Source organism: Thermobia domestica, chromosome 18 (genome assembly GCF_964235325.1).
Source record: "Thermobia domestica chromosome 18, izTheDome1.hap1.1, whole genome shotgun sequence".
In the NCBI taxonomy this organism is placed as follows: Eukaryota; Metazoa; Arthropoda; class Insecta; order Zygentoma; family Lepismatidae; genus Thermobia; species Thermobia domestica.
The window spans coordinates 39,105,973-39,132,286 of NC_137471.1; the positions used below are offsets into that span (position 1 = coordinate 39,105,973).

General features: G+C 36.4%; 1 protein-coding gene across 2 annotated transcripts in view; it reads left to right on the forward strand.

The window, feature by feature from the left end:
• The first annotated feature begins 20,607 nt into the window (after positions 1-20,607).
• Positions 20,608-26,314, forward strand: part of LOC145675742 (uncharacterized) — an 86,419-nt gene continuing 80,712 nt past the window's right edge. Inside the window, exon 1 of one of the 2 annotated variants that reach the window (XM_081746380.1) lies at positions 20,608-21,077. The gene's annotated coding sequence lies outside the window, so the exon portion shown is untranslated. Of the gene's footprint in view, positions 21,078-22,576; positions 22,877-26,314 lie in introns of those variants that run through there. The other variant, XM_081746382.1, reaches the window with a different exon arrangement.

The window sequence follows — 26,314 nt, forward strand, 5'->3', positions numbered from 1 at the left end:
GAAGCTTTTTACATTTTGTCTTAACGCTAGCGAGAAACAAACAATAGCGTGTCCATCGACGGTATCTGAAGTCAGTGTTTTTACAAAAGTTCATTTATATGTAATTGTTCGTCATGTATTTTTATTTTTATTTTTTTTTTAGGCCTATAAGTTTTAAGTGTGACTTACAAGAACAGTGTTATTTAGAGTACAAGCAGGTTCTTCAGAAATATTAAATGTAAGTAGCCTTACGTACGGTATTGTAATTACTCTATGTACTGAATAACCACTGTATCGATAGAAGAACATACCGTACAGTATATGTAAGCCTAAATGGCATTTTCTTGGTCATTTTCGAAAATCCGAACAATTTGAAAATCCGAACTACCTGTGGTCCCAATTAGTTCGAATTTTCGACTTCCCACTGTATATGTTGCAGACATGTTACAGCAAGTAAGATTACTAGCATCAGGCCAACAAATAGTTTTTAAACTATATTTTCCTGTTTTTGCCAATATTTCCGAACAAATGATTTTTTTCTAATGGTTTCAAAATTCCCGGAATTTTACATAGAACAATGAAGATATCTCTATGAAATATGTTTGATTTAACATATTAACTAAAATGATTCTGTGATTAACAAAAATGATGATTCTGATAATACTCAAATGTTCCGTTTTCTCCCCAGCTCGGGAAAACCGTAAAAAACTGTTTTTTTACCCAAAATTTCTGTTTTTTTCACAGGCCTTCACAACACTAGTCTGAACACACAGTGCACCGAACACTCCTAACGATGGCGAATGTTAACACCACGACATCGGCAACTACAACTGAAATGAATACGTTACCATCGCCACTAGAGCTTGGCACAATGGCAGAGCGTTGCATTATCTGATGAATCCCGATATCATCTTCATCATGACGATGTGAGGGTGCGAATCCGTCGTGTTCCAAGGGAACAGCTCCTTAACATCTGTACTGGGGGGCGGAGACAAACTGGCTGCGGCTTAATTATTATCTGGGGAACATTCAGGTGAGCATCCATGTGTCTATTGGAGCTCGAGCAAGGCACCATGACGGCCGAGACGTCACACGCTGCTTGCAGACTACGTACATCCCTTCATGACGGCCATGTTTCTCATCAGTAGTAGCATTTTTCGACAAGATAATGCACCATGTCACAAGGCCAGGAGTGTGAGGGAGTGGTTCGAGGAACACAGGAGCGAGTTCCAAGTGATGTGCCGGCCCCCAAACTCTCCGGATCTGAACCCAATCGATCACATCTGGGATGTGATTGAACGTGACCTGAGGGCGCATCACCCCCTCCCCGGAATTTACGGGAATTAGATGACCTGTGTGTGCATATGTGGTGCCAACTCTCTCCTGCGAACCACCGAGGAACATTGCGACCATGCCAAGACGCGTTGCCGTTGTTATTCGTGCCAAAAGGTGGACATACTAACAAATAGGTAGGTAGTCATAATGCTCTGGGTGATGTGTGTGTATATTTTAACTCGTATATTTTGTCTCGACTCGAATTTCGAGACGTCTCGACTCGAATTCGAGTCGAGTCGAGACAGAGACTGTCGAGTCGAGACATGAGTCGAGACAGCAACATATTTTCGAGTCGAGACACGAGTCGAGACAACATTTTCTCGAGTCAAGTCGAGACAAACTTAAATCTCGACTCGACTCGACTCGTGCGCATCCCTAATTTTAATAGAAATAAATAAAATATCTTTCTCCACTTGTCAGTTAACTACAAATTGAAAACGTTCTTTAAAAAGAAAAAAAGACTGTTAAAGCTCTACCTCTTATTTTTCTAATATTAGTGAAACAACAAATAAAAGCACTAATATATATTAATAACACTTGTGTTACATTGCCAAAACTGTAACACAAATGTTACTAAATATTTAGTGCTTTGATCAGTTTAATTTTATTAATGCTCTCTGATATTTTCAAATGTATAATCTCATATAAACAACATAAAGAGTTTGCTTATTGGTCTATCTGTGTGTCTGTGTGCGGCCTGTTAACCAGACGAAGCGGTCTTTATTTTTTCTTCTAAATTCGAACAGCAGGGGTGGTCTCACGGGGAGCGTTTACCGGGACATGTTGATGTAGTAGAAAATGAGCGATACTAGTGTTCATTTCATATTTTTCGCGGTCGCTGAGATCAATAGTGAAACTCCGATCTATTAACTTCCAAATTCAACCCACTCAGCTGCAGGCCGGGGGTCACCGGGAAGGATACCGAGACATATAAAAATAACCCAAAATGACCGGTATTAGTGTCAAATCCATAATTTTCACGGTCGCTGACATCAATGTTGATAATTCCATTAGCGATGACTTTCAACTTCAGCTACCGTTGTATGCGGTCCAGGGTCACCTATGTTTGATGGGGGGGGGGGGGTACCGAGACATGTAAAAATAATCCAAAATGACCGATATTAGTGTCAAATCCATAGTTTTCGCGGTCGCTGAGATGGTGATATTCCCACAGGCGTTGACTTCCAAATACAGCCCCCTTCGGCTGGGGACCAAAGGCTTTTTTTTATTTCTTTCTTTCTTTCAAAATTCTAACCAGGGACGTTCGGGATATATTTCGTTGTTCATTTTGTTTACATAGATATTTTGTGTGACCCATTCGAAGAATGGGTATTTCAGCTAGTGAATAATGTTTTCGCAACAGTGCATTTGGATAATTACACACAAATACGAAAAATAGTTGCATAAAAAAGATCAGGAAGGTTGCGCCTACAAAACGATTATCATATGTAACAAGGGTTCTGTAATCGTGAAACCTATTGTAAGGGAGCAGATGGGCAACTGAAAATGATGTTTTTTTTTAATATCCAGTATTTCGATTCTTCCCAATAAACTACTTTATATTTCAGACAACGTCCATCCAATAAAGCCGTTTTTTTTATCATCTATGACTCCTGATCTTGAGGTGTTTTGAAGAAAACAAAAGAATACTTCAGTCAGAACAGCAGGCTTATGGCTTTGAATCCTTGATATAATGAAAGATTTTGTTATTATTCTATGTTATGTACCTAAGTAAAATTACGTATTCTTTCGTTACTCTAAAACTATATGCTTCCTTCTTTCGAGAAATCTGTATATAAAAGCAAATATTGCAAAGTGTGTTCCACAAACCTCGATTGGAGTTTTACGGATTCCCTGTTTGTGAGAAGTGAATTCAATAGTTTCATGTGTACACTCACGTACAAAATTATTGTCGCATGTCTATAAATGTATTTTTCTAGGAATATAATTTGATAACGAATTTGCCCGGTATTTCTTATAACGTAGTATGTGTATAATCGGCAAAGACATGTGTGTGGCAAATTTCATGTCAAAATAGCAGTAAATAAGAATAATAAAACGAAAAGGAAATACTGTCTTGTCCATTTAGCAACATTTTGTTTTACTCATTCTAATTTTTGTATTTATAATTCTTTTCCTATGAAATTTGCCTCAAATATACATTTCCCGATTATACACGTGGTATCAGTATTAAAATTACCCTGCAAAATAATTATCAAATTATATTCTTACAAGAAGACAGTTATAGATATGCGCCAATCATTTTGGGCATGAGTGTACAATAGGATATAAATGCTTAAATGTTAAGCTGGAAGTAGCATAGCTTGAAACATGCCTTTAAAATTTAGTAAAATAAAATTGTACTAAATAGAACCCACTGATTTTTTAAAAAGCTTTTTTCACAATGATGTCGTGGCGATGTCATGACTACTTACATGCCGATCTTGCTTGACTTTTGCGAAAAAATACAATTCACTTTTGCCCTGATCGGTCGCTCACTGCAAGGAGCATCTTGGCTCGTCTAATTTCCAGAACGAAGGCGATTGAACCATCTTTTGATTTGCTTTCGTAAGAAATCTTGACCACAAACAATTAAATTTCTTCACGGACTTGCTCATCATTTGAGCCATTGTCGAAGTAAAACGTTAAAATGTACTACAGTTCTGAGGAAAATTCACTCGTTTTCACGGTGTTATACCTTACGCCTGATTATAGGAATTCGAACAGTTTTTACCATCTATAGTTTCAAATGTGAGCTGTCAAATTGTTAGGCCTGATCCACTGCAACTCATATACCCTGAGATTTTAGGGCATTAACGCCACCTTTTGGGTCAAATGCTTAATGCTTTTAGACTACCTAATATATTGTTTTAAAAAAATAAATAATGCTTCACTATTAATTTATAGGCTATTGATTGATAATTGGTTGCTTAATAAGGACGTCAGCAGTGAGGATATTTGTCTCCGTCACAGTATATATTTTTCTGTTCATTGCTCCTCATATTATAGGTAATGAATTTTTTTCTTAACGATTTTCTACTGATTAGTATAGATTTTTAGTGTGTTATACAGTATTTTGTACACAATATATCTCAAAAAATATTAAAGTATATATCAGGGTTGGCTGGTTTAAACCAGCTGTTTTTTTTTTCAAAAAAACAACTGGTGTACACACACACACACACACAAAACGAAAAATGCATTAGTTTTATCTCCTTTTCACCTTTTAATCAAGGCGTCCCATGTTCAATTCTCGGTCGAACCACAACCCTTCTTTCAAGTGTAAACCAAGTAGAGGTTTGGATGTCAGTTTAAGCGAAAGTCTTCTTACCTCGGTATTACATAAGAATGTTAAGCCCTAAACACACGCAACGAAACCAAATTGTATGCCTGAATGCCTGTTGTTTTATAAAGAAGCCAAGGTTGCTTAAATGTATTGGTAGAAATTGGCAATATTTATCAACTGCCTATGTAGCTTTCAATATTAGCTGGGATTGGACTTTCAGTTTTAATTTAATTGAATGATATCTACATACTAAATTTGTAATTTAATATCTCAGTTGTAGCGCACTGCTTATGATACGTTGACTTTAAAATATTACATGCCAAGCAATACGGACTTTTCATTATTCGTTTACTTTCCCAATGGCTAAGGCGGGAGTTTCCCGATTTACATATAATTCTGTATAATGGTTTCAATTGTACAACTATTTATCCTTTTGTCCTTCTGAAATGACTCTTGAATATACAGGTATGTAATGATCAGTACAACGTATTTTTATCAAAAGTCCTTCGTAAGAGAGTCGGCACTCATCGCATTTGTGGCCAATTAGTCTCAGTTTCGAGTCCGAATGGAGAACAATTTCTCTCGGATGTAAGCCGAGAAGCGGTTTGAATTCCGCTTTAAGCTTATGTGACTTTTTCCAGCATAACCTCGTTGCTGCATAATAACACCAAGGCGAAACAAACTTATTTCTGTTCATATGTAATATAAATACATAGAGTAAATTATTTAATCCAAAAACCCGGGTTTAAACAAAAAAAGTTTTTTTTTCAATAAAGAACATGTTTTTTTGCCAACTTTAGTATACATATTTCTTTGTAGATTTTACAGATTTTTGTCCTTTGTAACGAGATTTATATATGTATTACAATCTTAATTCCAGGTGGAAATAATCATTACTTAAATTTCTTAAAACAATAGATACTCTAAAGATTTTCTATCTGTAAAATTGATAGAAAAGTAAAGCCAACAGTAATATGTAAAAAGTAAGTCTATAACACGATATTTTTTAAAAGTGGTTTTGTTATGTAATAAGTGTGTAGTGCTAATGTAAAATAAAAGGAACTGTGGTAATTTTGATTTTTTTTTTAACAATCGGTCCTGTCCCCTGATCACGACTTACTTCGGTACTCGAATAAAAGATCTTTATTATAATCTAGGTGCCTCACTACATAACAATATTCGCAGAGCTTGCGAATTGCAGAAGGCAGTTATCACTGCTGTACAGAATATCGCAAGATAAAACTCAAATTTTACGTGGAGAGTTTTTTTTTCCACATAATTATGCACCAAGTCTAACGGTGGCACTGATGATAATGGTTTAATGAAGAAAATGTATGAAACGAGACAACTCCGAAAAACACTATGTACACGGTGTTTGTCCACCGAAGTTCACTTAGTGCAAGTTGAGATCAAACCATTGACCCCAGGTACTAGAGGTGAAAGTCTACCATAGAGGTACCGCATCACTCTAAGGAAGTTTTCAACACAATACGATGATGCTTTACAAGTGATAATATTTACGAATTTATCAGCCAAGGTAAGATATTTTTAAGTATTCTTATCTATAGGACAATTTGTTCCTTGTAGACTATAGATAATTAAAGTGTTTTTAGGGAATTATTGTCTAGCGATTTTTTTAGCCTTGGGCTAGAAATCTATTGATTCCTGGCTTCGGGGCGCTATAACGATTATTTTTGTTTAAAAAAATCAATTGTCCTGCTCGTTTGAATGGAATAGATTGCGCCTGAACGAGATATACCGAAAATGTTACTGTAAATAAAATATATATTGAAAACTGTAATGTTAACTAATGTAAATAGCTACAACTACCTCCAAGTAGCCCTAATTTGTATTTTTTCCTTCACTCTTAATTCTAAACTCGTGTTAATATTATATCATAGTGTAAATGTTTAGTATATATATATATATATATATATATATATATATATATATATATATATATATATATATATATATATATATATATATATATATATATGGGACCGCGCCAAGGTTGGACGACGACAAGCCTGGACACTTTTTGTGTCCAGGCTTGTCGTTGGCCAACCTTGTCGTCAGCGACCCAAAATGAGATATGTCAAAGCATCTCCGGGTCAATCTCGACAAGCCTGGGCACCTTCAGGAATGTGTCCAGGTTTGTCGTTGGCCAACATTGTCGTCAGCGACCCAAAATGAGATGTGTCCAGGCTTGTCGGGATCGACCACGACAAGCTTGGACACCCCAGAAATGTGTCCAGGCTTGTCGTCGTCCAACCTTGTCGTCAACGACCCAAAATGAGATGTGTCCAGCCTTGTCGGGATCGACCGCGACAAACCTGGACACCCCAGGAATCTGTCCAGGTTTTTCGTCAACGACCCAATTTGAAATTCTGTTTCAACAAATTCTACCAGTTAAGGCGTTTCCAGTTCATACATACATGCTCTTCAATATAGAGTTGCATGGCTCGCATCTATATCGCTATTGGCTGATTCTCGCCAGTCAGCTACTGCCCTCTACTAGAGGATTTTCGAATTATTTTAAATTAATTTATCTTTTATTAAAGGAGGTTATTATTATTTACAAAATTTTCGTTTTACTTAAATAATTATTAAATGGGATGTGTGCCCTTGTACATAAAATTTTCGCAGAACTGAGTTGGCGCCGATACGGTGTTGTCGAAACGTAGCGGCCCCCAAAGCCTGATGGCTTGAATAGGTTTGAACCCTCATGTCTGTGGTACTTCTTACGATTTTTATGAATATCACAGTGGTATAAAAATAACACTGCAGTATAATCAGAGAGAACAGTTGCCCTTGTACATAGATAACACTAACTGCCCTTGTACACCCGTACAAGTGAATAATAAGTTGTATTTGTAGGATCTACGTGCTTTGAATGCACCAAATCGGCCCATTGGAATGTGTCCAGGCTTGTCGTTGGCCAACCTTGTCGTCAGCGATCCAAAATCGATCCCGACAAGCCTGGACAGCCCAGGAATGTGTCCAGGCTTGTCGTTGGCCAACCTTGTCTGCGTCCCATATATATATATATATATATATATATATATATATATATATATATATATATATATATATATATATATATATATATATATATATATACATGTATTAAGAAATTGGTGCGAAAACAGTTACGAAATCGATAAAATTGAAACCGTGAAACTGTGTGGCTGGTTAGAGGGTCTTTGTCTGTACGTTTTGATAGGCTAATCAATTCCTATCCAGACCATCCATAATTCAGTGTTCAGAGCCGTAGTAGTAGTGGTCGACGTATGGCGAACTGAGTCAGCAAAAATTCCTCGATTCTGATTGGCTGAGAGAGGTCACGTGACGTTAGGCCCCGCCCACGCGGGAAATTCAAATTTTCAGGTCACGTGGTATGACGTCATGAGTCACCCCGCGGGGAAATCCCTCATTCTCTTTTATGACTAGGATTTTTGAAATTTGTTCCCTTTTACGGGTAAGATGTGTGATTCTGATTGGTTGATAGCTGTCACGTGATTTTAGACCCTGCGATATTTGAAATTCGTTCCCTTTTACGGGTAAGATGAGTGTTTATGATTGGCTGATAGAGGTCACGTGATCTTAGGCCCTGGGATTTTTTAAAATTCGTTCCCTTTTATGGGTAAGATGAGTGGTTTGGTACCTTGAATTTGATTGGTTGATAGCGGTCACATGATCTTAGACCCTGGGTTTTGAAATTTGGGTATCCTCTTTGATGCGTGCTTTGGTACCTCGATTCTGATTGGCCGACAGAGGTTACATGATCTTAGACCCGCTACACGGTGAACAGGTCACATGGTATGACGTCATGTTTTACCCTTGCGGGGAAATCCATCACTAATTCGTTTCCTTTTATGGGTAAGATAAGTGCTTTGGTACCTTGATTCTGATTGGATGATAGAGATCACGTGATTTTAGGTCCTAGGATTTTTGAAATTAGGGTATCCTTTCTGATGTATACTTTGGTATCTCGATTCTGATTGGTTGATAGAGGTCACATGATTTTAGACCCGCCACACAGTGAACAGGTTACATGGGAAAACCCCTCACTCATTTGTTTCCTTTTACAGGTAAGATGAATGTTTTGGTACCTCAATTTTGATTGGAGGATAGAAGTCACATGATCTTAGCCCCCCCCCCCAGTTCATGAGGGAAATACAGAGCGATATGACGGCGATCCATCCTAGACCGGGATCTTAGAATTTAGTTCCCTTTTTATGGTTATGTGTAAAGTTCCCATGAAGGGTTCAACCTCCTCCTTAAATAACCCTTTTTTTTTGGTATCATGATATTGTACTGAAGTTTACATTAAATATTATCGTTCTCTTTGGCAGATAAGATGATTCTTACCATGATGGAGATCCTGTCCTTGAATTAGTAGCCTATGTCTCTGGAAGTAACAATGGTGAAAGAGGGTTGTCGCTTGTAGATTTCTTATAACACATTGTTGTGAGTTTAAGCGATTTATTGCTCAGTAAGCGCTTCATTAATGGAAACAGTGTTGCCAGATTTTTCTTACCTAAACTGTTCCGATTCTTTTCGAAACGGTTCCGCAGAGTGCAAGAAATTTTAAACTAAAATTTTTTCGAACTAAAAAATTTTAAACAAAAATTTTCAAACAAAAAATTTTCGAACTAAAAAAATTGAAACAAAAAATTTTCGAACTAAAAATTTTGAAACAAAAATTTCAAAAAAAAAATCGAACTAAAAAATTTAAACACAAATTTTTCGAAAAATATTTTAAACTAAAAACTTTCGAACTAAAATTTTCGAACCCAAAAAATTTTCGAACTAAAAAATTTCAAAAAAATTTCGAACTAAAAAAATTGAAACAAAATTTTGTCGAAGTAAAACATTTTTTAAAAACAAAAGTTTCGAACTAAAGATGTAAATCACATCTAAAAATTTTCAAATCAAACTTTTTTTTCGAACTAAACTTTTAAAATTTTCGAACTAGAAATTTAAACCAAGTTTTAGAAAAATCCTAAGAAATGTTTCTCCAGGAATCGAACTCAGGTCTTTCAAACCAAAGACGTGTATCCTAACCGATTAGCTATGAATGAATTCGGTTTTAATCATGCTTGGTGGGTTTCGAACCATGGTCCTTGAAAAGGATACACATATACTTTAAGAAAATAAATCTGACAGTGTAACACTTCTCAAATCAAACTTTTTATCGAACTAAACTTTTAAAATTTTCGAACTAGAAATTGAAACAAGTTTTAGAAAAATCCTAAGAAATGTTTCTCCAGGAATCGAACTCAGGTCTTTCAAACCAAAGATGTGTATGCTAACCGCTTAGCTATGAATGAATTCGGATTTAATCATGCTTGGAGGGTTTCGAACCATGGTTCTTGAAAAGGATACACTTATACTTTAAGAAAATAAATCTGACAGTGTAACGCTTCCGTTCGTGGATTAAAATAAAATGCTGATAGACTTCTTTGTGTGACGACATAGAAGCACATATGATTGAAAATGCAAACGTCAGCGGATCGCATTACTTTTTGTTTTACTACGAACGTGTCAGCATGATTCATGGAAAAAAAAGCAAACATTGACATTCTCGTATGGAATATGAGGAAAATGAAATGTCGTCACAGTTACGACAGGTAGTGACATGATCCTGACAGAAAGCATTTGGGTTCAGAACTGCGATACTATATGATGTAACTATTGAGAAACTTGAATGACGTCACGATCGATTGTTACACATCGTTTTCGTTCGTGATTCATGACAAAAGCAGCGAGCGTTTTGATTGGTTCGTTGTGATGTCATTTTATAAATTTCCTCGTTTCTGATTGGCTGACGGTGACATCGTTTTCGCAGCGACCTAAATAAAAATCTAAATTTCATTTTTCAAATCCTACATCGCTCTCAACTATCGAGTGAAGAAGATCTCCTTTTAAAAGTGTTTTCATTTAAGCTTCATTGCACCGATTTTTTATTCATTGAATTGAGGTAAGTTCAGTGAGATTTTATTTGTCACACAAGATTCGAAAATCATTTGTGGGCGGATCACGAATACAGTGTTTTACTTTTAGTACGAAATATTTAGACTATGAGGAATTAGTGGAATGGGAAAGTGAGAGTACGAATCAGGAACCCCCACACATTAGAAGTAAGCACGAGAAATGATATGGTTTAGCGACCCTTCAGCAAGCGCCCGTCGGGAATTGAACCATGGCCAGAAAAATGTGTGCGCTTAGTTTTGAAAAGAATGCATTACAAAATTTCAGAAACTATGCCTGAGAATAATATGGTTCGATTCCCTTTGAAAGCATTAGCGGCCCCTTCAGCTTAACGTGATATTCGAGCAATCACCTGGGATTGAACCAAGGCCAGAGGTGTGTACGTCAACCATTTAGCTTAGTTTTGAAAAGAATGTATGATAACGCATGAGAATATTAAATTTTAGAAAAGGCTTGACAGCGATCCGATGTGGGAAAGCAAACCCACCGAGGCTTGAACCAGGACCTTCCACGTCCGAACCATGTACGCTAACCGCTTAGTCACAATAATAAAAAAAAAAAATACGCTATACAGATTTTGTTTCGACAATTACGTATGTGTTACGTTAATGGTTGGTAAATCTCTTCAACTTGCAAACGCATCATTTAAAGGTCGTTGTGAGTGGGAAAAAATGCTTACGCGTACTTTCTAACATCTCAGTACTGTTGAAACATTCATTCATTTCATGCATTCTTTTTTTATCACTATAGAATGGTAGGTCAGTTACATGCTGATGTAATGCTCTCGAGTTTGACAGCAATAAAACACACATTTCAGTAACATAATTATTTAAAAAAAAAACTTTGATTTCTAGTACATGTGCTTTCATAATGAGATTCTGAACGTCACCGCCAGGAATCAAACTCAGGACCTTTACATGAATTGCTTAGTTAATTATTTATCATGAATGTTATGATTTCCTGGGCTAAGCGGTTAGCATACGCGTCTTTCACATGGGAGACCAGGGTTCGATTCCCGGCGGGGAGCTCATGTGGTTCGGATTCCACGTTAATCAGTAGGTCCACGTCTCATATAGCCTCGCTGCTGAAAGGGACGCTAAACTAAAAAATCAAAAAATCAACTCAAATTCACGCTGCTCAATTCCTTTTTTCCCATTACATATTTGTTTTACCGTAACTGTTTGTTTGTTTTCATTTTTAATCATGGTCCAATCGGGTTTTACTGTTTGTAATGAAATCACTCGTCATTATAGACGATTTATGTACGTTTATGTATTATGAGGCGTGTACGTCAACCATTTAGCTTAGTTTTGAAAAGAATGTATGATAACGTGTGAGAATATTAAATTACAGAAAAGGCTTGACATCGACCCCGACGTGGAAAAGCAAACCCACCGAGGCTTGAACCAGGACCTTCCACGTCCGAACCATGTACGCTAACCGCTTAGTCACAATAATAAAAAAAAAATACGCTATACAGATTTTGTTTCGACAATTACGTATGTGTATCGTTAATGCTTGATGAATCTCTTCAACTTGCAAACGCATCATTTAAAGGTCGTTGTGAGTGGGGAAAAAAAAAATGCTTACGCGTGCTTTATCACATCTCAGTACTGATGAAACATTCATTCATTTCATGCATTCTTTTTATCACTATAGAATGGTAGGTCAGTTACATGCTGATGTAGTGCTCTCGAGTTTGACAGCAATAAAACACTCATTTCAGTAACATAATTATTTTTAAAAAAACTTTGATTTCTAATACATGTGTTTTCATAATGAGATTCTGAACGCCACCGCCAGGGAATCAAACTCAGGACCTTTACATGAATTGTTTAGTTAAGAATTTATCATGAATGTTATGATTTCATGTTTATCAAGTGATTAAGATTTTTCTTTCTTCTTTTCTTTTGTAGTAAATTCACGCTGCTCAATTCCTTTTTTTCCCCACATTACATATTTGTTTTACCGTACCTACCTGTTTGTTTTCTCCTTTTATTAACATGGCCGAATCGGGTTTTATTGTTCGCAATGAAATCACTCGCCATTATAGACGATTTAACATCGAGGGCAGAATGCTCGAAATTCAATTCAACGCACCGCCCGTAGGAACCGATATCATACAGTATGTACATAACAGTTTCCAAGCAATGCTAGACCATTTGTTAGCCAATGTCGACGATGAGGCGATGGTTGGTTTATCAGTAATATCACCACGGAATACGAATAAACCGTTTTGGGTGAGTTTTCGCCAAGCACGAAACTTGACACTGGAAACGATGTGGGCCTCATTCGAAAGAGTGTTACAAAGTAACAATGCATTTCTCCTGCACGAACCATTCACTGTTCATTTTCATCGTGTGGATATTCCACGTGGCTATGGCGGTTTGCGGCAAGGAGTACTTCAAAATGAAGAATTATTACGTTGCAAGCGAGGGATTGTACGTGTAAAAAATCAAGATTCAAGGTGCCTGGCGTACGCCCTTGTTATTGCTATTGGCCTGAAAAAATACAAGAATGTAGATGTGAAACGACATAAGCAATATAAAGATCAATCAAAATGTGTTGTGGACGATGAAGTGGATGCATTATGTGCAAATGCAGGAGTGAATTTGGATCATGGTGCCAGTGTAAATGAAATACGACAATTCCAGGCATACCTCAAAGAATATAAAATTACAGTGTATACCAGTTTCACAGGTCATGACATCATGTACGAGGGGCCCAACGACGAAAATCGCACTCCCATAAATTTGATTTGTTTAGCTGGACATTTTGACATCATCCAATCTTTAACTGCTTGTTTTGCAACCAATTTCTACTGTGAAGCGTGCCATAAAAAATACAGTGAACGTAACAGACATGTGAAAAATTGTCCTGTAACATGCTCCAAATGTCTACAGAGACCTCTATGCGACAAGAACCAAACGCTAGTGCTGTGCAACGACTGCAATCGTCAATTTTACGGCGAACAATGTTTTAACAATCATCGTAATATTGTATATCATCGTGGGGAACCTGTATGCAAAATGGTGCAGCAATGTACTAGATGTTACAGAGTTTATTCTTTTGTGCATACAGGACAACGACATCATGATTGCAATGAGATCTTTTGCAATGTTTGTAAGAAGATTGTTCCAGGATCACATCAATGTTTTATGCTTCCCGATCGACAATGTTTGAAACCTGGTGTTCCTTCACTCATGCACGCAAAGAAAGCCTTGTTGATATTCTACGATATAGAATCTATGCAAGACACGAATATTGGCGATAATACGTATGTACACATTCCAAATTTATTGGTTGCAGAACAAGTATGTTATGCATGTGTTGAAAACAATAATATCCAGCAGTCTTGCAGTACGTGTGGTCAGCGCCAGCATATTTTCCAAGGAGAGGATCCAGTTTATAATTTTCTCCAGTACTTGCGGGAACGTCGTCCCAATATAAATAGGATTTTCTGTGTCGCGCACAACGCTAAGGGCTACGATGGACATTTCATCCTAAAGACCATGGTCGAACAATGTCAATGGAGACCTGACGTCATATTAAATGGGACCAAGATACTGAGTTTAACGTTGAATAATCTGACGTTCATTGACTCGTTGAACTTCCTACCTATGGCATTAAGTAAATTGTCAAAAGCGTTCAATTTACCCGCAACCAAAGGCTACTTCCCGCATTTCTTCAACACCAAGGAGAATCAATCGTATATTGGACCACTTCCAGAAACAAAGTATTATGGTGCAGATGAAATGGCCGTCGAAGACAGGAACAAGTTCATGCAATGGTACAACGATCATCGTAATGACACGTTTGATTTTCAGAAAGAAATTCTCAAGTATTGTATTCAAGATGTCAATGTACTGCGACAAGCATGCGTTTCGTTTATGACGTCATTTGAAACAGAAACCAAAGTGAATCCCTTCTTGGAGACGATCACGATTGCCAGTGCTTCCAATTTAGTATTCCGCCGGAATTTCCTTAAACCCAACACCATAGGAATTCTACCGGCACATGGCTATCGATGGAGAAGTACCCAATCGATCGCTGCAATGCAATGGCTGGCCTACATTGAAAAAAGCGAAGAAAAACAAATCTTACATGCGGCCCGACAAAAGGAAGTGTTTATTGCGGGATTCCATGTTGATGGCTACTACCAAGATCCTGAGACGTTAGAGGAGCACGTCTACGAGCATGCCGGCTGCTTTTACCACGGGTGTAAAGTATGTTTTACTACAGGCCGTAATCAGCCCATCTACAGCAATCCAGAAGACACCATGGAATTCCGTTATGAACGAACGCAAAGAAAAAATGCAAGACTGCGTGAATTGGGCTACATTGTACATGAAATGTGGGAGTGCGAATTTAATCAGTTCTTAAAACAAAATCCTGCAATGGCGACGTATCTGAAGAATCACCCGTACATGAACCGCAGACCATTAAATCCAAGAGATAGTTTTTTTGGAGGAAGGACCAATTGCGTGAAATTGTACCACCAAGTCGACGAAAAAGCGGGGGAAGTAATAAAATATTTCGATATTGTCTCGCTTTATCCTTATGTAAATAAGTGTGCTAAATACCCTGTAGGCCATCCACGAATTTATCTACAGGGTGATGAAAATATACCACCAATAAATAAAGTCAATGGTCTAATCAAAATGACGATATTACCAAGTCGCCATCTTTATCATGGTCTCCTGCCTTACCGATGTAACAAGAAACTACTCTTTCCACTGTGTGCTGCGTGTGCCGAAATGAACCCAGACCCTACAGCAACGTGTACGCACAACGACCAGGAGCGGTGCCTCACTGGAACATGGGTATCATATGAAATCCAGAAAGCAGTAGAATTAGGATATCAACCAGTGGAAATTTTTGAAATTTGGGATTATGACATTGAACAATATGATCCCATCACGAAAACAGGTGGCTTGTTCACGGAATATATCAATACGTTTTTGAAATCAAAAATGGAAGCGTCTGGCTGGCCTAGTTCCTGTGTCAGCGAAGAAGACAAATCAAAATTCATACAAACCGTCCTGGAGCGTGAAGGTATTGCATTGGATCCGTCCAAAATTGAAAATAATCCTGCACGAAGAAGTTTATCTAAGCTTTGTGTGAACTCTCTTTGGGGAAAGCTTTGCCAAAGATCAAACTTTAGCCAGACCACAATTATTGATCGGCCGGAAGAATTTTATGAAAAACTCACTTCCCCCGACATTAAACTCCATCAAATTGTACCCATCAATGATACGATGTTGTATGCGTTCTGGGAGTACAATGAACATGTGCCTGTTCAAAACCGAAACACCAATGTCGTGTTAGGTGCATTTACAACATGTCAGGCACGCCTGGAACTGTACAAGTACCTGGAAATGTTGCAGGAACGTGTTTTATATTTCGACACGGATTCTGTAATATTTACAGAGAAGCCCGGGGAGCCAACCATTGAACCTTCAACGTACTTGGGATGCTTATCGAATGAGATGGAGTCTTACGGACCACGAGCATACATCAAAACATTTGTCAGTGGAGGACCAAAAAATTACAGCCTAGAAATATACAATCCGGATACCAACGTCACCAGTTACATATGCAAAATTAGAGGATTTACATTAAATTACAATGCAGGACAACAATTAAATTTCAATACGCTAAAAGAAATGATTACAAATCAATGCCGTGGACAAGTCACCATCACTATCCCCCATAAGATATGCAGGACTAAAGACCATACCATCGTCACACGCAAAGAAGAAAAAATGTACAGTATCCAGTACACAAAACGTCGATTTAAAGAATTCAATTCCTACGATACGGTTCCGTACGGGTACGTTAAAAAACAGAAGATGGAACTGGAAAAAGAAGATGAAGAAGAAAAAACTGTAAATACCCAATAAGGCCGCCATTTCTTTTTTCCTTTTCCTTTTCTTCTCCTTAACCACAAAGCAGCAACACCAAGAAGAAAATGAAGTACCCACAAGAGTTCATAAATCATCAACATCACCATCAGTGGAAGAAATGCAGTCATCTCGTACCGAAGGAGGAACCTTGACCATAAAGCTGCAACACCAAGAAAAATGCAGTACCCAGAAAAAGTGCGTAAACATCCATCAGTGGATGAAATGTACCCGAGGAGGAAGATGAGCCTAAACAGATCCATCATTTACGAGTAAGTTTTATTTCTCTCTTATCAATATTGACTCATTTTTATTGTTTCAGAAAAAAGAAATTCTTAAAGTAATCCGTCGTTTCTTCTTTTTCTTTACAGGATACGGCTACAAGATTCGAAGATGATGACGCGTCCAACATATTCATTAAACTAGATCCTGTATTTATTATGTTAATAAACATGTATAGGAAGAGCACATACCTTTCGTTAAAATACAACAAGTTGAAAAAAAAAATATGTTTTATTATTTCTTGAAACCCTGAACACTTGTTTTCAAATCATGGTAATCTTGAAAATTTAAGGTGGAAAATATATTCAAGATTTGGTTTACATGATTTTGTTCGAAAAATAATTAAAGAATTTTTTAGTGTCCAAAATTTGGTTTTTAATTTAGTTCGAAAAAAATTTGGATTTGAAAACTTTCAAATGTGGTTTACAACTTTAGTACGAAACTTGTTTTTAAAAATTGGTTCGAAATTTTTTGTTTAAATTTTTAGTTCGAAAAATTTTGATTTGAAAATTTAGTTCGAAAGTTTTTAGTTTAAAATATTTTTCGAAAAATTTTTAATTTTTTTAGTTCGAATTTTTTTTTGGGTTCGAAAATTTTTTAGTTCGAAAATTTTTTGATTTGAAAATTTAGTTCGAAAGTTTTTAGTTTAAATTTTTTAGTTCGAATTTTTTTTGAAATTTTTGTTTCAAAATTTTTAGTTCGAAAATTTTTTGTTTGAAAATTTTTGTTTAAAATTTTTTTAGTTCGAAAAAATTTTTAGTTTAAAATTTCTTGCACTCTGCGGAACCGTTTCGAAAAGAATCGGAGCAGTTTAGGTAAGAAAAATCTGGCAACACTGTTTCCATTAATGAAGCGCTTACTGAGCAATAAATCGCTTAAACTCACAACAATGTGTTATAAGAAATCTACAAGCGACAACCCTCTTTCACCATTGTTACTTCCAGAGACATAGGCTACTAATTCAAGGACAGGATCTCCATCATGGTAAGAATCATCTTATCTGCCAAAGAGAACGATAATATTTAATGTAAACTTCAGTACAATATCATGATACCAAAAAAGGGTTATTTAAGGAGGAGGTTGAACACTTCATGGGAACTTTACACATAACCATAAAAAGGGAACTAAATTCTAAGATCCCGGTCTAGGATGGATCGCCGTCATATCGCTCTGTATTTCCCTCATGAACTGGGGGGGGGGGCTAAGATCATGTGACTTCTATCCTCCAATCAAAATTGAGGTACCAAAACATTCATCTTACCTGTAAAAGGAAACAAATGAGTGAGGGGTTTTCCCATGTAACCTGTTCACTGTGTGGCGGGTCTAAAATCATGTGACCTCTATCAACCAATCAGAATCGAGATACCAAAGTATACATCAGAAAGGATACCCTAATTTCAAAAATCCTAGGACCTAAAATCACGTGATCTCTATCATCCAATCAGAATCAAGGTACCAAAGCACTTATCTTACCCATAAAAGGAAACGAATTAGTGATGGATTTCCCCGCAAGGGTAAAACATGACGTCATACCATGTGACCTGTTCACCGTGTAGCGGGTCTAAGATCATGTAACCTCTGTCGGCCAATCAGAATCGAGGTACCAAAGCACGCATCAAAGAGGATACCCAAATTTCAAAACCCAGGGTCTAAGATCATGTGACCGCTATCAACCAATCAAATTCAAGGTACCAAACCACTCATCTTACCCATAAAAGGGAACGAATTTTAAAAAATCCCAGGGCCTAAGATCACGTGACCTCTATCAGCCAATCATAAACACTCATCTTACCCGTAAAAGGGAACGAATTTCAAATATCGCAGGGTCTAAAATCACGTGACAGCTATCAACCAATCAGAATCACACATCTTACCCGTAAAAGGGAACAAATTTCAAAAATCCTAGTCATAAAAGAGAATGAGGGATTTCCCCGCGGGGTGACTCATGACGTCATACCACGTGACCTGAAAATTTGAATTTCCCGCGTGGGCGGGGCCTAACGTCACGTGACCTCTCTCAGCCAATCAGAATCGAGGAATTTTTGCTGACTCAGTTCGCCATACGTCGACCACTACTACTGCCGTGCAAAGCCTATGGGAGAGGGACTGAAAGCGTATTATTTACTCACCGGCGTTCTAAGATGAAAGTGGGATTTCATTGCCAGACTATTCTTTTTTTTTTTTTTTTTTTTTAATAAATCAGTTAGCAATTAAACAGCTCGAAAATAAATTTCTCTGAATTCTCAGTAAATAAAATTATACGTATAGTGTATACACTAAACACCTTTCTGCTCTTAATATAACTTTGGATTGAGATAATCGATTGAAGATAAAATTCTTGAAAATCACACAGTTTCGAATTTTGAATTTCATGGGGAAGCATTTATCTGGTTCGTGGTAGCTTCTTTTTCTAATGGAAGATATAAATAACAGTTTCTAAGCAGATGACGATGTTTCTATTTAGATATCGATGTATAACAGTTTTGCCAACTAAATACACCTCTGGCTTCATCAAATACGTCATAGATAAGGTGTTTGATGAAGTCAGTGATTTAGTTGGCGAAACTGTTATACATCGATACTTTAGTAAAAACATTGTGATTTGCTTGGACACTGTTTTATTTCTATTTTCAAATATTTATAAATTGTGCCTAAATTCTATACGGATACACTGCCACTATTGGTGACTAATTTATGACTATGGATCCACTGCAAATTTTGTGAATACTCTAGGTGCATGGCTACACTGCTGGCAAGTAGTTACATACTTCTGCCAGTGAGAGTAGATGTCACAGCAAGCGCAGCATACATGATACATTTTTTTCCTCATATTTACCAATCTTACCGTTAGGGTATGTTGATCTGTGGTTTCGTGTTTTATGTGCTCTGTGAGGACGAGAGTTTAGTGGGCCTTTCTATACATATACATTACACTTACACTGTTTTTTCTCTTTACACGTTCATACATTCCCTTTTTTTCCAACAATTTTTTCCATTCATTTTACACTCCCACTTTTCTCTATGTTTTGCCCTGTCATATACTTTTGTACTCATTTTATTACTTTTTCTCATTTTTCCATTAATCAAATCCTTATATTTTACACGTTTAATTCCCTTTGTAAATTGCCGATAAGTCTTTTTCAAGACAGTAGCAACGTACTTTTGCGCTACTATGTGACGCTTCTACAAACAAAGAACAAGAAGTGAAGAAGATTACAATTTTGGTTGAATAATTGAACTGAATCGAAAGAAATTAATCGATTGAGGTGATATTTTCAGTAAAAATCAGAGACAGTGTTGCCAGTTTCGCGACTTTGTCGCTAGAACTAACGACTTTTGGAAGTGTCCAACGACAAAAATTTTTATTTAGCGCCTAGCGACAAATCTAGCGACATTTAGGAATTCAAATATTTTGTTCTATATTTATATTAAAGTATCCAAAATTTTGCAGTTCGTGATACTAATAATTACTTTTACACACTCGGTTGCACTACTGCTATGAGCGACCAACTTCGTTGGATTCATCGCTGCTATGAGGATTATGCCCTTCTTTACTGCGGTTCGGAAATCCGGGAATTTCCCGTGTCTAACTAGTTGCGTAATAGGTGGTAACCTCTTGCATTGCACAGTGCGTACAGTGACAGTGACGCTGGAGAACGTTGTGCTTTTCTGGTTCAGTGTAGTGCGTGTGATTTATATATTAATTGAACTGCGGTTGTTCTTAATATAAATTAGAAATTTCGTGGGGTGAGTTCGGTGAAGTGTTCCAATACGAAAGCAACATGAATTCCCCAACCCGCCCCCCAAAAGATAATTGTACTCAATAAGAGGGAATGGGGAAAATTGATCCAAAATTTTAAGTATTTGCAAACTTTAAATGCTATATTTATTAACTTTGTATTCTTCAGAGCGCATAGTGCAGTATTTTTGTCAAGATGGCCATTTTTTTAAAAGAAAAAATACTCGAGTCTTCCATTGTATATGAAAAATATTTAAATTATTTTAATTCCTTTGTAAAATTGTATAGCGACTTGGCAGGAGTCGTTTAGCGACTTCTAGGGACTTTAGAGTACTAAACTAGCGACATTTCACACTGGCGAGTTGGCAACAGTGATCAGAGAGTCGTTTTGTTTTTCGACTCAGTGAATGCAGGGCTATATTGTCGCACAAGTCGCCACATATCTTACAAAATTCTCACCTAAACAGAGGATGCTTTATAGAGAGTAATTTAATAGGATCACTCAACAATAGGAAATATCATGTGAAATAACGCTATACACTTACAGACTTTGCAGGTAATTTTCAAATTTTTCTTTGATTCGTTCCATCCTGTACAGTGGACTTAGATTTAACAAACTAGAACATAAGAACGCAAATTTAATGTTGCATTTGCGAGAAACACATACTTCAGAATAAAGCACCTGAGTTCCATTATTTCTTTATAAATTGTTTGAAAAGATGCTTTCGTGAATTTAGAATTTACTGGGAATATAAATATGCTATTTTTTTAAAAGAAAAAGTAAAGAAGGAGGATTATTAAGGGAAAAGTAAAAAAGTGATATTAGCTACCGTACGTCTTGCATATTCTTTTTTAATGGTTCTTGTAGCCCGGAACATTTTTGGGTAAGAATTCCTTTTGTGCTTATCAGTGATATTTGGCGCGGGTTAGGTTAGGTCAGATGAATCGGTTCCAGTTACTGGTTAGCAGAAAGTAACCTCTTGCCGATTTTTGAAAAAAAGAAAAAAAGGAGAAAGAATTTAGTGTGTTTGTAATGTATGTATGTTTAGTTTCGTTTCTACGTAGTTATTTATCTGAAATACACGTTTTATTCATATCTTTATATTGTTTTTGATGCTATACTACCATTACTAAATACGGCATTTTTTTTTTTAATTGTATGTTTAGTTTCCCTTTCTGCTCTACATCGATCTCTGCACGTCAATTGTGCTTTAAATTAAAAGACTTCAGTTGCCAAGGAAGCGTCTGAATGGGTAAATTTTTTTTTAAAAATGAATTGGTTATTTTAAAGCGATTACACACGTGGTAAGTATTTACTTCCTTAGCTGGCATACCTCGACAATAGAACGATATGAAAGTGGATTTGTGTCATTAACCTGTCAAGTACAGTACATATTTTTCGATTGTTAACGCAGTCAAATAATTATAATGGCTAATTGCAGTTTACGCTCATGAACAACAGTAATGTTAACCTCGAGTTTTATGCGAAGGGTGGGGGCGTTCCACCATTTCATTCATTTCTCATAATCACCGTCTACTTAGCCTAAGCGTGGGGCATAACACTAAAAGATTCAATTTCAGTTTTTGTGTGATCCGAAGATGTTAAGGACACGCAAGTAAAATGAGATTCTTTTTTTAAACAAATAATAACTTTATAGCATACTGTTTCATTTGTAACAAGTAACACTAACCAATATTTATATATAATGCAATAAAATTAAATATAAGTGGTGCAAGAGTAAAATGCTAATTACGAATTTAATTTTGACTAAAGAAAGGTAATAAAATCCGGATTTCCGGAAACTTTTTCGGATATAGTACACGAGACAAACTTTCGTTTTGCGAAGGAGAAACGCCATACTTTTAGGAATCATTAAAATGAATTTCTATGATGTTAAAAGTAGGTAACAAACGACTTCGAATTAGTTAATGAGTGATTCGAGAAAAAAAAGCGTAGCTGTATTCCGCTCTTCTGCCTGTTTGTCTTTTGTTTTCACGACTAGTGCGTTTCAAATGTTTGATGGCACCTCAGTGAATGTTACTGTGACTGCGTTCATTGATGTAGGTGCCGCCAGCAGTACGAGGAAAAAAAGACGGAAGGAGTGAATGGAAGTGTGTGTGCTCCATGGTTGAATTTTGGATCATAAGTGTCTGTGCTGTATGGTTGAATTTTGGATCATTTACGAGAGCTTTGTAGGTCTTCAAGTAATATATTTGCACGAACAGTGAAAGAAAGTAACAATTTTTGGAAACTCAACTAATACAATAAAAGATTTCAAGAGAAGATGGCGGAAAGTGAAGGCGTGCTCCTACAAGCCGCGTTTACGTTCGGTGGTCAACGGTGTTAACTAACAAGTAAGAATCTTCGAACCTTTTCATCTTTACCATTAGGAAAATGCTGGACAAGCACTGTTAACGTAGATCCTCTGCTTTTTTTGCTTCTTCTTTCTTTTCGATTTTTATTTGCTCTCGTTAACTTCAAACAAGACAACATTTGATTGGTCATCTGGCCTCCTTTTTTTCGACAAAAAAAAGTATCCCCTCGCAACGCGGTTTTACATCTTTCTGTTGGAGGTTGCTCGCGTATACCCTCCAACGATTTAAGGTACCGTAAGCCGGGGTTAATTTACTCACGATTTAAGGAATTTTAAAGAAAATCGCATGGAATTTACAAACGTAATTATTTAGAACACGGTATTTTAAACATATAATAGCTAGAAATATGTGGAAAACATTCGTGTATGTTCATTAATAAAGATTCAGTATGTTCATAGTTATTGGAATATAAACTTTAGTGCAAAGTAACCATGTAGTTGGGGTTCTTTGCGTAACATACAAAAAAGTACGTTAAGATATGAATATAACGTTCCTTTGCAATGTTTTCCCTTCACTATTTATACATTTCACTTTCTACACGAAAGTACATACATTACCAATATTTGTGAGGAAAATTAAGTATTTTCTGGTACCGGCACAAGAACCACATTCTAATAGTTTAGTATATGTCCCACACAAATGCCAACAGAAACAGAAAAAAAGTCCCTCTGAACTAATTTGCCTTAGTTATTCCCTATGTCCAAGAATGTAATCCCAACCGTAATTAATATAAGATTGACGGGATATGGGACTTTCATGCTGAAGTCCATCCAAATTGCATGAATTTTTTTTCAAAAATGTAATGCTAGTCATTCCTATGCCTATAAGTCGCAACCCCTTCCAAAAGCCTATTTGTTAATAAAAAAAAAATACCAAAGGCTTTGTGAGTGAAGCCCCTCTCAAACTACTCTTCCGGATCCACCACTGCTTATAATGTGTTCTCCAGCAAGAAATTCATTCCGACATCTACCTAAATTTAGAATGCAGGAGTTTTCGGAAGTAATATATATATATATATATATTTATTTTTATTTAAGGGATATTTTGGACCTGTGTACAATTACCCCAATTAGAGGCTGAAACCCTCTTGTTTCAGTTTTACTTTTTTTTATGACTAAAACGTTTCATATTTAAATTTCAACTATTGCATCAGAGTTTCATTATAGACAGTAGTATTATACGAAACTGTTTTAACTTTGACGAAAATTCTTGTACATGATATATTTCAAATTTTGGCGACCTTTAAAGTGAATGCTTTTCGTACCTCTACAACAACGTACGCTCACGGTAATTAGGACTGATGTTAACTACCAATATTATAGCCAAAATACAGTTAAATGTTCGGTCTTACGGTGGCAGTTGAAACTTCCTCTTTGGTGTTCATGGTTTTGCCGACAAAGGACTGAAACTCTTCATACTTTCTGCAAAGCTTTCTGCAGTCTTACGATATGTGAAAATTAGTGCTTCCTTGTCCTTATTCTGTTTCTCGTTACATTCCTGAAATTTGCTCTTGTACTTAATGTGTGTTTTTCTATATTCTATTCGAAAAAATATTGCCCTTGTTCTTACTCTCTTTTTATTGCATTCTTGTAATTTGCCCTTAAACTTAAAATGTTTTTATAGGAATATCTGTTTTTATATCGTATGGGAAGAGTAATAATGTGCCTTTGTAATAAACGTGTGACTATGTTTGGGAAATTGAAAACACATATCGAATGTCCCGTGCACGTGGACACTTCTTACTGTTGTACTACCTACAGAAATGATTCTGTATCATGTTCAACTGCGAATAGAGCACACAACAAACCGAGATCACTCTGAATTCACACTCCATGTTGGAGTGTGAACACAACATAATCTTGTTTGTTTTGTGTGTTGTATTACCAGTTGTACATGATATTGAATCATCTCTGTAGGTAGTACAACAGTAAGAAGGATCCATGTGCACGGGAGATGAGAAGTTGCTGTTGTATACTATTATCTATTTATTTACCAACTTGTTAAAAATATTTATTTTAAATTAATATGTACACGGTGTTCCATAAAGAATGACCCCAATCTTTTTTGCTGGTTGTAGGCAAAAATTTTCTAAGTGCAACTTCGGGTAACTGGAAAAACGTAAACTAGGTTCGAACCTCTAAGCCAACCTTTGCAATCGGGAAAAATTTTTCAGATGTGTTTTTAGTTTATTTGAAATATAATAATACTTCTCACTAAGTGTAGAAAAAGCAACATTGATTGAAATATTTAATGATAAAATACTTCGAAACCATGTATTCATGTCAGCACATGCTTGTTTGTCATGTAGCTTTCCATGCGTAAAAGAACACTTATATAAAGGTACCTTTTTAATGAAAAGGGAAACGGAGAACACACTTCTCCCACCCGTAGTGAAAAGATAAAGCCACAGAATTTGCAATGAATAACAAAGGAACTTCAGTTATATTTCTTTAGAATGAACGTGGGCATAGTCGTCGTGTTAGCACAGTGTTAAAAGGCGACGTGTCAAATCGTAAGGTCATGAGTTCAGTTCCCGTTTGGGTCAAAAAATGTATGAAATTCTATTTTCTTCAATGACTGAAAATGATATAAAATAATTACAATTAAAAAATCAGATGTATATGTATTCCCATAGAATCATTGCAGAACATAAGTAATTATTATGTTTAAAATATAACATGTGAGGTATGTTCACAGATCGTCGGTATTATATATGTGAATGTTAAACAAATCATGAAAATCGTGAAATAGCAATAAGTTATGTAGTTTGTTTATTTGCAGCTATTTGTCATATAGAGGTTACTTTTCATCATTCTCATTACAGCATGTCATTTGCGTTCTAGAGATATTCCTGTATTTCTAGAATTATAAAGAATTGGTATAAATACAGAATATCCAAAGTCGGATCGTAATTCCAGATAAATAACTTTTCGTGATCTCAGTAAGGTCACGTGAGGAGACTAAAGTTGACCTTAGAACGGAAAGTCTATACATAGAATTTCAGCTTAACATTCAGATACGATTTTGTATACGCATATGTTTCTCTCGCTTGCTTTGTGTGTGTGTGTTTGTTGCGGAATATCTTAAGGTTAATACTACATTTGCAATGGATATATTATTGTCATCGAACACCGGAAATTCAAAATCGTGTTTCTTGAAGTTGAGTTTTTGTGTTCACGTTATCTCACTTGTAGAGTAAAGGATGTGGACGAGGCATATAACTGTCATTGGTTGGTGTCCTGTTGTGGGCGAACGGTTAATAACGGTTCTAAGTATTCACTATTAGGTTTTTACGGTTCAAAAGGTACGGATCGCTGGACGTAATGGAACTATAGTCAGTAACATAGCCAGAAACACTTTTTGTGTAAATGCAAGCTAGTAACCGTAAAATTAATGCTTTGTACCTACACAATGCTA